Source organism: Protopterus annectens, chromosome 2.part1 (assembly GCF_019279795.1).
Source record: "Protopterus annectens isolate FY-2018-M chromosome 2.part1, PAN1.0, whole genome shotgun sequence".
In the NCBI taxonomy this organism is placed as follows: Eukaryota; Metazoa; Chordata; order Ceratodontiformes; family Protopteridae; genus Protopterus; species Protopterus annectens.
The window spans coordinates 513,674,615-513,683,921 of NC_056729.1; positions in this window are offsets into that span (position 1 = coordinate 513,674,615).

Below are 9,307 nucleotides of genomic sequence, written 5' to 3' on the forward strand. Positions count from 1 at the left end.
ATCATCCACAATATCCAAAATAGGAGGAATAGCCAGGGGTCTATGTTGGGGAAGAAGAAGAAAATTACTTAGTCTTTTCTTAGATTCCGAATACTCCTGTCCTTCCCAGTGGAAATGTTCCCTCATTTCATGCAAAGTTTCCCCAAAAGAGAAATCCTCAGGGGGAGAAGCTGAAGGAATGGATTCCTCAGCATCAGAATCCTCATAAGGAGGGAAAGAATATTCCTGGTCAGAAGAAGAAACTGAAGAAACAGAAGCCTGATCAGAGAAGTCATAATAAAACTTCTTGCCTTGGCCTTTTATCTGGAGGGGGATGTGAACCCCTAATCATAGTAAGTAAGTCCTCCGCCATCTTAAGTAACTGTTTCTGTGACTTGGGAGCCGGATCAGAAGAGGCCTGTGTTGCAGTCTTTGATTTGGAAGGAGTCTTTGCCTTTGCCTTTATTAGAAGCAGAGTAGGCCTGAAAACCCCTTCGGAAGCCGGTACCTGCACAGCGGCTCTGGACCCATCCAAAGGAGCATTGTCCGAAGGTCCTGCAACAGAAATATTCAAAGGCCTAGTTGGCTCCTCGTGGGAGTCCGTTTTGGCCATCGGTTCCGAAATGGCCGACGACAGGGGCTGCAAAAGCGCCTCACTGACGACGGCCGAACCTGAAGCTAGCTCTGCTTGTGCGATATCGTCAGATTTAGACCTTGGAGGCCTGTCTTTGTCCTTGCGTCATTTGTGAACTCCGGTAGCCGGAACCGCATCCGATGACATTTTATAATTAAAACGCCTACCGAAGTAATGAAATGCAAAATCGTACCTTCGTTTAATTGTACGTTGATTGAATCTAGCACAAAACCGACAACTAGCTACGTCATGGTCAGGGCCTAAGTGAGGAATACAGTAAGAATGAAAATCCTTATGAGGTATTTGCTTCCCACATGAAATACAATTAACTTTTTCTGACATCTGACTGGAGCAAGAAAAAAGTTTCCCCAACAGGGTACTTAGCTTTGAGTAGGAGAAGAAAGTCTTTGGACTGAAGTTTGTTCAGAAAAGATTGTCAGGAGTCAGCCGACCGGCACTTGCGAACTGCTATCACCGCACGGCAAGAAAGACTGGAGAACATGGCGTCGGCTGTCAGCTTTGTACTCCTGGCGCTCTGACGTCAGGGAGCATGGCTGAACAGCCGACGCTGGACCCAGACTTTGGGATTCTGGCCGCCCGAGGACTGCCTGCCGGCAGGGGAGAACCCTACAGTCATGACTGCAACAGTGAAACACGATGAACATCCAGCTTTAGTCACAGCAGAGTCACCCACCTGCAGCAGAAGCATTTTATCAGAGTATTGTGGTGGCAAAGGCCACTTAAACCATGCTTTTTTTTAGTGGCTTGAAGAAGGTAGAACCAAAGAACAAGTAGGTTGTTCCAAGATTGAGATGAAAAAGTTGCAATATTCTCAGGGAAGCTTGGTAGCAATAGTTGTAAAAAAAAAATGTAATATCCCCCACCCCCATTTAAACACGGTCAAAAGCTCTTTAAACACTTACCCAGACCCCAAAAATAAACTTTTACAAAGAAAAAATATGTTCAAAGTTACCTTTTAGCACAGAAGTAAAAAAGTAAAGGTTTAAAAAAACTGTACAAAAGGTTTAAAAAAAACTGTACAAAAGGTCAGGTGCAACAGTTATTAAAAGTTTAATGAAAAACTGTATTCTGTCAAGAAAAGCAAAGTGGAACACACTTCCACCAAAAGGCAACTTCTCTGCCCAGCAATGGAAAAGAGACTGTCCATTCTCAAAAGCCAACAGAGGAGTACTCACTTTGGAGGCAGAAAAGCTCTGAAGGGCTTGGTTAATTGGAAGGTGCCCTGAAGCTATGGAACCTGGCCTGCTGGTTTATGACCCATATAGCTAAGGATACTGCAGCAGTGATGCATCTAAACATCCACTCAGATTGCAGGAAGGTATTTCTGGTCTTCTAAGTAGGGGATTGTCACAGAATCTGATTTTTCCAGATCAGAGGTAATAAACCTCTATGATGGGTCCTATTTAAGGTGAAATCCCAAGCAGTACATTCGGGGTGGAGAGAAGGATAACCCTAGATCAGAGCACAAATTACCAAGTTCTGTAATCATATTTTGTAAATGTGACGAGACAAGTACACCCAAAAAAAGAAGTTATGTACTCACTATAACGTTCCATCTGAGTAAGTAGGTAACTTCATTTGTCTGCAACCTGTGGGTATCGGATATGAGCCGGCAGCTTTCCAAGCTAAAAAATCCAGTTCCAAGCTCCTCCCCCTACCCATAATGCCCTGCCATCTCCCTCTAACCCTCAGATAGAGTTTGCCAGAAAAAAAGGCAATAGGAAATTCTATAACCTAGGAAAGGATTACAATACGTTCCAGTGATGTCAACTGAACAAGGATATATCCTCATCCTTTGACAACGAACTAAGGGTCCGGGGGATGGAGGGAGGGTCAGTTGCAGACAAATGAAGTTACCTACTCAGATGGAACGTTATGGTGAGTACATAACTTCTTTATCTGAAGTATTTAACTTCATTTGCTCAGCTACCTGTGGGACAGAGTCCCCAGCTAACAGCAACTTGGGAGGCCCTTATGGAAGGATATTCCGGAGCACTGCGGAGCCAAACTATGCACGTCCTCTGGATATTAAATCCAATTTATAGTGTGCAATAAAGGTATGAGAGGAAGCCCAAGTAGCTGCTGAGCAAATGTCATCCAAAGAAACCCTTGACCAGAAAGCAGCAGAAGTAGCCATAGATCGGGTAGAATGGGCTCGCACTCTCAGGGGCTCTGGACGACCAGAACTTTTGTATGCTAGGAGAATGCACTGGGAAATCCATCTAGCTAAGGTTACTTTAGTGACTGGCTTCCTCAGACAGGATTTTGCAAAGGAAACAAGTTGATCAGATTTTCGAAGATCTGCTGTTCTGTTTAAGTAAAAACGTAACTGTCTGTGAACATTCAGACAATGAAGTCTGTATTCTCCTTTGTTTTGGAAATTTGAAAAGAAGACAGGTAGATTGATTGACTGGTTGATGTTGGCTTCTGAAGCCACTTTGGGCAGAAAAGAGGGATTAGTCCTGAGGGAGACCCTGTCTTTATGAAAGATGATGTATGGAGGCTTACTGCAAAGAGCGTGAAGCTCCGATATCCTTCTAGCAGAAGTAATGACAATCAGGAAGGCTGTCTTCCAAGATACATATTTTAAGTCGACTGAAGCTGCGGGTTCAAAAGGAGGCCCAGTCAGAGCTTGAAGAACTAGGGTAAGATCCCATGGAGGCACTGCATCTTTAATAGGGAGTCTTAACAAAAAGGTTCCTTTCATGAATGTTTTGCATATCTTGGAGGACGCTAGGGGCCCTGAACTGTTTCCAACCTGGTAGTGGGAAATAGCTGCCAAATGAACTTTAATAGTAGAAGCACTAGCTCCTTGATCAAAGGTATGAGAAAAAGACCAGAACTGCTGGGATAGGAGGCGTGAAGGGGTCCAAGTTCCTGTGCTCCACCCAGACAGAGAAACATTTCCATTTACTCTTGTAGATTTTCCTGGTAGACGGTTTATGGGTGGCCACCAGGATGGCCTTAACCGAGGAAGATATACCGGGAGTCCTAACCATTAAGGGAACTGGATCAACCAAGCTGAGAGCTTGAGGTAGTCCAGGTCGGGGGTCTTCAATCCTAAAGGATGAGAGATCAGATCCGGATTGGGATCCAAGATCCAGGGAGTTTGTACTAGATGAAACCGCAGCTAAGGAAAAGTACAGTTTTGTACCTACCATAAATGTAGATGTCCGAGAGGTATGTATCTGCAGTCCTAACAAATGGGTTGTCCTGTCCTCAGGCAGCCCTTCGGTCGGCTGGATTCCAAAGTCTGGGTCTGGCCTCGGCTGATGCCGCACTTCACCCGTCACAGCTGCAGTTCTTCGGGTATAAAGGTATCAGCCGATGCCATTTTCCTCAGTGTTTCTTGCCCCAGATGCCAGGTGCCCTCTAGGAAGGCTAAATTTGGATAAATGTAAAAGTTTCCAAATAACAGAGAGCAAATAAAAATAAACATGTATGTACATATATACAAACAAATACACCATAATAGATTCCCCCAGCTAGCTAGAAGATGGGCAAATACCCTAGGAGTACCACAGAGGGAAGGAGGAGGTAATCCTGACTGCAGATGCATACCTCTCGGACATCTACATTTATGGTAGGTACAAAACTGTACTATGTCCTTCAAGGATGCATCTGCAGTCCTAACAAATGGGTAGAATACCATAGCCAAACTGGGGGAGGAGGTAATAATAAGATTATGGTGGAGTTAAGATCCCTTGCAAAACAGCAGTGGCAAAACCTGCTCGGGATCTAGAGTATAAGGGTAGATTATAATGCTTGGCAAATGTATGCACGAAGCTCCAAGTAGCAGCCTCTAAAATGTCTTTGGTAGCCACTCCTCTTAAAAAAGCTGTAGTAGTGGCTGTAGCCCTTGTGGAATGAGGTCTGATGTTCCCTGGATTTGTCTTCCCATGGTACGAGTAACAAAATCTAATGCAATTTCCTATCCACTTAGAGATTGTCTGTTTTGAAATTGCTTTTCCTTCTATTCCTGTTGCATATGCTACCAGTAGCTGGTCAGTTTTTCTATTGCTCTTGGTTCTGTCCAGGTAGTAGCGCAATTGTCTATGTACATCCAAGGTATGTAATAGCCTTTCTCCCCTGTTCTGTGGGTTGGGGAAGAATGTAGGCAGGTGGATAGCTTGGTTTAAAGATACTCTGGAGACCACCTTTGGCATAAAAGTAGGATTAGTTCTCATGGACGCTCTATCTTGATGGAAGATAAGGAAGGGCTGTACTGCCATTAACGCCTATAATTCAGAAACCCTTCTTGCTGAAGTGATTGCAAGCAGGAAAGCAGTTTTCCATGATAAGTACTGTAATTCTGCTGTTGCTGCTGGTTCAAAAGGGGGGAAGTGTCAACTTTTCTAGCACAAAGTTCAAGTCCCAAGCGGGCAACGGTGGCTTCCTTGGTGGTTTTACATTTTTAATTCCTCTGAGAAACTGAGTAGAGGTTGAGAAAAGACTGGAGGATCCATGTTGTATTCTGCTGAAATTGCTGATGCATGAATCTTAATGGAGGAGTAAGACAGACCATTGTGGAAAAGCTCTGCTAAATATTCCAGGATGTTAGCTATGTTTGCCAATGATGCATCTACTCCTTTTGTTGCACTCCAAATGAGATATCTTTGCCATTTTGCTGAATAAGTTTTTCTTGTTAAGGGTCTGCGAGCCTCCAAGATAATGTCTTTAACCCTTTGAGATAAATCTGGGTTATTTTGCCTTATGCAATGTTCCAGGCAGCCAGCTGCAGTGTTTTCAGGTTTGGATGCAGGGTTTTGAAGTTGTTCTGTGTTAACAGTAAGGGAACTAGGGGCAGAGGCCATATTTGTTCCCGAGACATGCTCCTCAGTAATGGGTACCAATGCTGCCTCGGCCAGTCTGGAGCTATCGGGATGATCCTTGGACGGTCTTCTTTGATCTTCAATAGCACCTTGTGCATCAAAGGAAGAGGTGGGAATGCATATCCTGTCAGGTTTTTCCAACTGAAAGATAGGGAGTCCACCTTCCAAGCAAGTGGGTGGTATGCCCTTGTGCAGAATTTTTTCAATTGGTGGTTGTGTGGGGATGCGAATAAGTCTATTTCTGGTATTCCCAATTTCTCTGTAATGGATTTGAAGATGTCTGGATGTAACATCCATTCGTGGGCATCCGTGGTAGTTCTGCTTAGGATGTCTGATAGTATATTTTCTTTTCCTGGTAAAATATTGCTTGTAACTGAATGTTGAAGCTCAGGGCCACATTCCAGAGGTCCATTGCCATCCGGCATAGAGGGTATGAATGTGTGCCTCCCTGTTTGTACCACATAACTGTGGTGTTGTCCGTCCTTATCAGCAATTGACCCTGTCGAAGAAATGGTCTGAATGTCTGAATTGCCAGTTTTACTGCCAGCATCTCCTTTTGATTTATGTGTAGGTTCAGCTGGTCTTGAGTCCATAAGCCTTGTATGCACTTGTCCAGCATGTGTGCCCCCCAACCGAGGTCTGAGGCGTCCGTTGTGATAATCTGGCTTGGTTGAGTGCTGTGGAAGGGCAGCCCTTTGTTCGATTGACAGGCCTGAGCCCACCATTGGAATTCTTGCTTCAGGCATGGAATTATTGGAATTTGGGTTTCTAGGCTGTGCTTGTGCTGAGACCATAAATTCCTTAGGTACCATTGTAACTTTCTCATATGTAGTCTGGCACGTGGAATCAATATTATGCAGGATGCCATGTAACCCAGGGCTTGCAGGACTTTCCTTGCTGCTAGCTGGTTCTGCTTTGCTAATGCCATGAAAGAGAGAGGAAGGTGCTTCTGTTTTTCTGCTGTGAGGGATGCCATTTGATTTGATGTATCCAGCTCTGCACCCAAGAAAGTTATCCTTTGGGATGGTATCAGCCTTGACTTTTTTTATATTGACTGTGTATCCCAGGGCTTGCAGTAGATGAATGACCTTTTTCAAATCTTTTTCTAATTTGTTTTTGTTGTCCGCTTGTAACAGGCAGTCGTCCAGGTAAGGGTAAATTTGAATTCCCTGAAGCCTGCAATGAGCAATTACTGATGCCAGGCATTTCGCGAATACTCTGGGCGCAGTAGATAAGCCAAAGGGCAATGCTGAGAATTGATAATGCTCTGATCCTGCAAGAAATCTGAGGTATCTTCTGCAATTTGGTCGTATGGGGACGTGCAGGTATGCCTCCTTGAGATCTAGAGTTACCAGCCAAGACTTCTTGCCCAGCATGGGAAGAAGTTGCTGTAGGGTCAGCATTTTGAATTTTGGAACAATGAGATATGTGTTTAGAGCGGACAGGTCGAGAATAGGTCTCCATTGGTTTTCTTTTCTTGGCACCAGGAAAAGTCTGGAGTAAAATCCTTGCCCTTGTTCCATAGGCGGTACCTTTTCTATAGCTCTCATCCTTATTAAGTGGTCTATTTGTTCTAGAGCTTTTGTCTTTTGATTTGGAGGTAGGTTTGGCATTCCTCTCTTCCTTGGTAGAGTATGGAAGCGAAACCTGTAATCGTCAGTCTATTGTCTGTAAAATCCATTTGTCTCCTGTGGCGTGATGCCAGTTTTCGAAAATAAGGCTAGTTTTCCGCCTAAGGGTGCTTCTAGTTGTTCCCTGGTAGGCGGTCTCAGAGCCAAGTCACTGTGATTGTCCTGTGGAAGTGGTAGTGGCTGGATCTGTGGCAGTACTCGCTGGTTGTTAGGCTGCCACTGGCGTCCCTGTAGGCACCTCTGGATTGACCCCTGCCTCTTGGGCCTATTCCTGCCTCTCTGTGCTCTGGTGTCTGGAAAGGACCAATTCTTGGAAGGCCAGTTCCTACTAAACCTTGGAGGCTGGACCTGTAAGAAATCCTGGACTGTCTGGACAGATTTTGCTTTCTCTTCCACCTTTTTCAGCACCTGCTGTGCAGGGGAGCCAAACAAATTGAGCTTATCCATGGGAGCATCTAGAAGCTTTGATTTAACATGGTCTGGTAAGGACTGCTCTTTTAACCATGCATGCCTTCTGATCACTGTACCAGTCATAGCTGATCTAAAGGAAGCCTCCAGTGCATCATAGCCGCATTTTAAGGAATGATTACTGACCTGCTGAATGTTATGTACCATTTCCTGAAGAGATTTTTGTCTAACGGTTCAGGTGAGGACAGTTTTTTAGTTAACTGATCTAACATAAATTCCTGATACTGAATCATATGGAATTGACAGTTTAAGGCCCTAGCCGAAAGAGTAGCAGAAGTGTAAACTTTTTTACCCCATCTCTCTAAGGCCCTAGATTCCCTTTCAGAGGGGAGGGGGGTTTTGGCAGAGGTAGCTGCTACTGCCTTGGGTCCCTGAGAAATAGTTTCAGGATCTGCAAAAGGAGCCTTATACAAATGATAATGTGTGTCCGGAACCCTGTAGTACCTGTCGGGCTTAGCAGGGGCCGGAGGAAGCGAATCAGGAGCAGTACAAGCTTCATTAAATGCATCATCTACAACAGTAAGTACTGGGGGAATGGCTAAAGGCCTATGCTGTGGCAAATGCAAAAAGGTCCTAAGCCTTTTCCTAGAGTCTGAAAAATCCTAGCCCTGCCATTGAAATTGTTCCCTCATAGCATGCAAGGTTTCCCCAAAAGAAAATTCCTCAGGAGGAGAGGCAGAAGGAATGGAGTCTTCTGCATCAGAGTCCTCATAAGGAGAATAAGGGCCTTCTGGAGGGTCTGTATTTTCTGAATCATCAGAGGAGTAATCTGAAGAAACTGGCTCAGGGGGCTCTGCTCTAGGCCTCTTCTCTGGAGGTGGGTGAGATGCCCTGTCAGGGTGAGGTTGGGATCCCCTTATCAAAGAAATAAGATCCTCTGCTAGACTAAGCATTTGAGTACTAGAGCTAGGCCTGTGAGAGGGGTCTTAGCAGGCACATTTTGGTTGATTTTGCTGCTTTAGCCCTGGCAAAAGCCTTAATCGACATGGATGCAGGGGCCTAGCAGCTCCGTGCAGGAGTAGATATATCTAAAGGAATAGTATCAGATAAATCCTGTCAACCTGCAAGAGCAGGTGGGATTTCAGTAGCAGATTCAGCCATGCTGGATGAGGCCTCGGTAGGAGGCAAGCTTTCGGCGAAGGAAGGACCGAGGACTCTGTTTCAGCGAAACCGAGACACTCGCGGTTGACTTAACAGCGGTTTCGGCGAAACCGCGGACCACAGTGTCGGTCCTTTTCCTTGCGCTTTTAGTAAATTGCGGTCGGAGTTTCCGGCGGCATGTTGTAAGCAAAAGCGGGCGAAAAACTCCTCAGCAAATTCCGACCGACGTCTAAGTGTCCGTCGGTTGAAAGAAGCACAGGCTAGACAAGCTGCTAACGTAGTGGTCTGGGCCTAAACAAGGTAGGCAGTAAGAGTGGAAATCTTTATGAGGTATTTGTTTCCCACAAGTTAAACAGTTATTCACTTTTTCTGACATCGGCTGAGGCAAGAAAGAGTCCCCAGCGGGTGCCAGCTTTTAGAAGTCTTCGGTAGTAGTAATCTCTGGTTCTGACCGACCGGCACTTGCGAACAGCTTCTGCTTCGGGCGCCACGCGGCAAGAAAGACTGAGGAAAATGGCGTCGGCTGATACCTTTATACCCGAAGAACTGCAGCTATGACGTCGGGTGAAGTGCGACATCAGCCGAGACCAGACCCAGACTTTGGAATCTGGCCGACCGAAGGGCTGCCTGAGGACAGGACA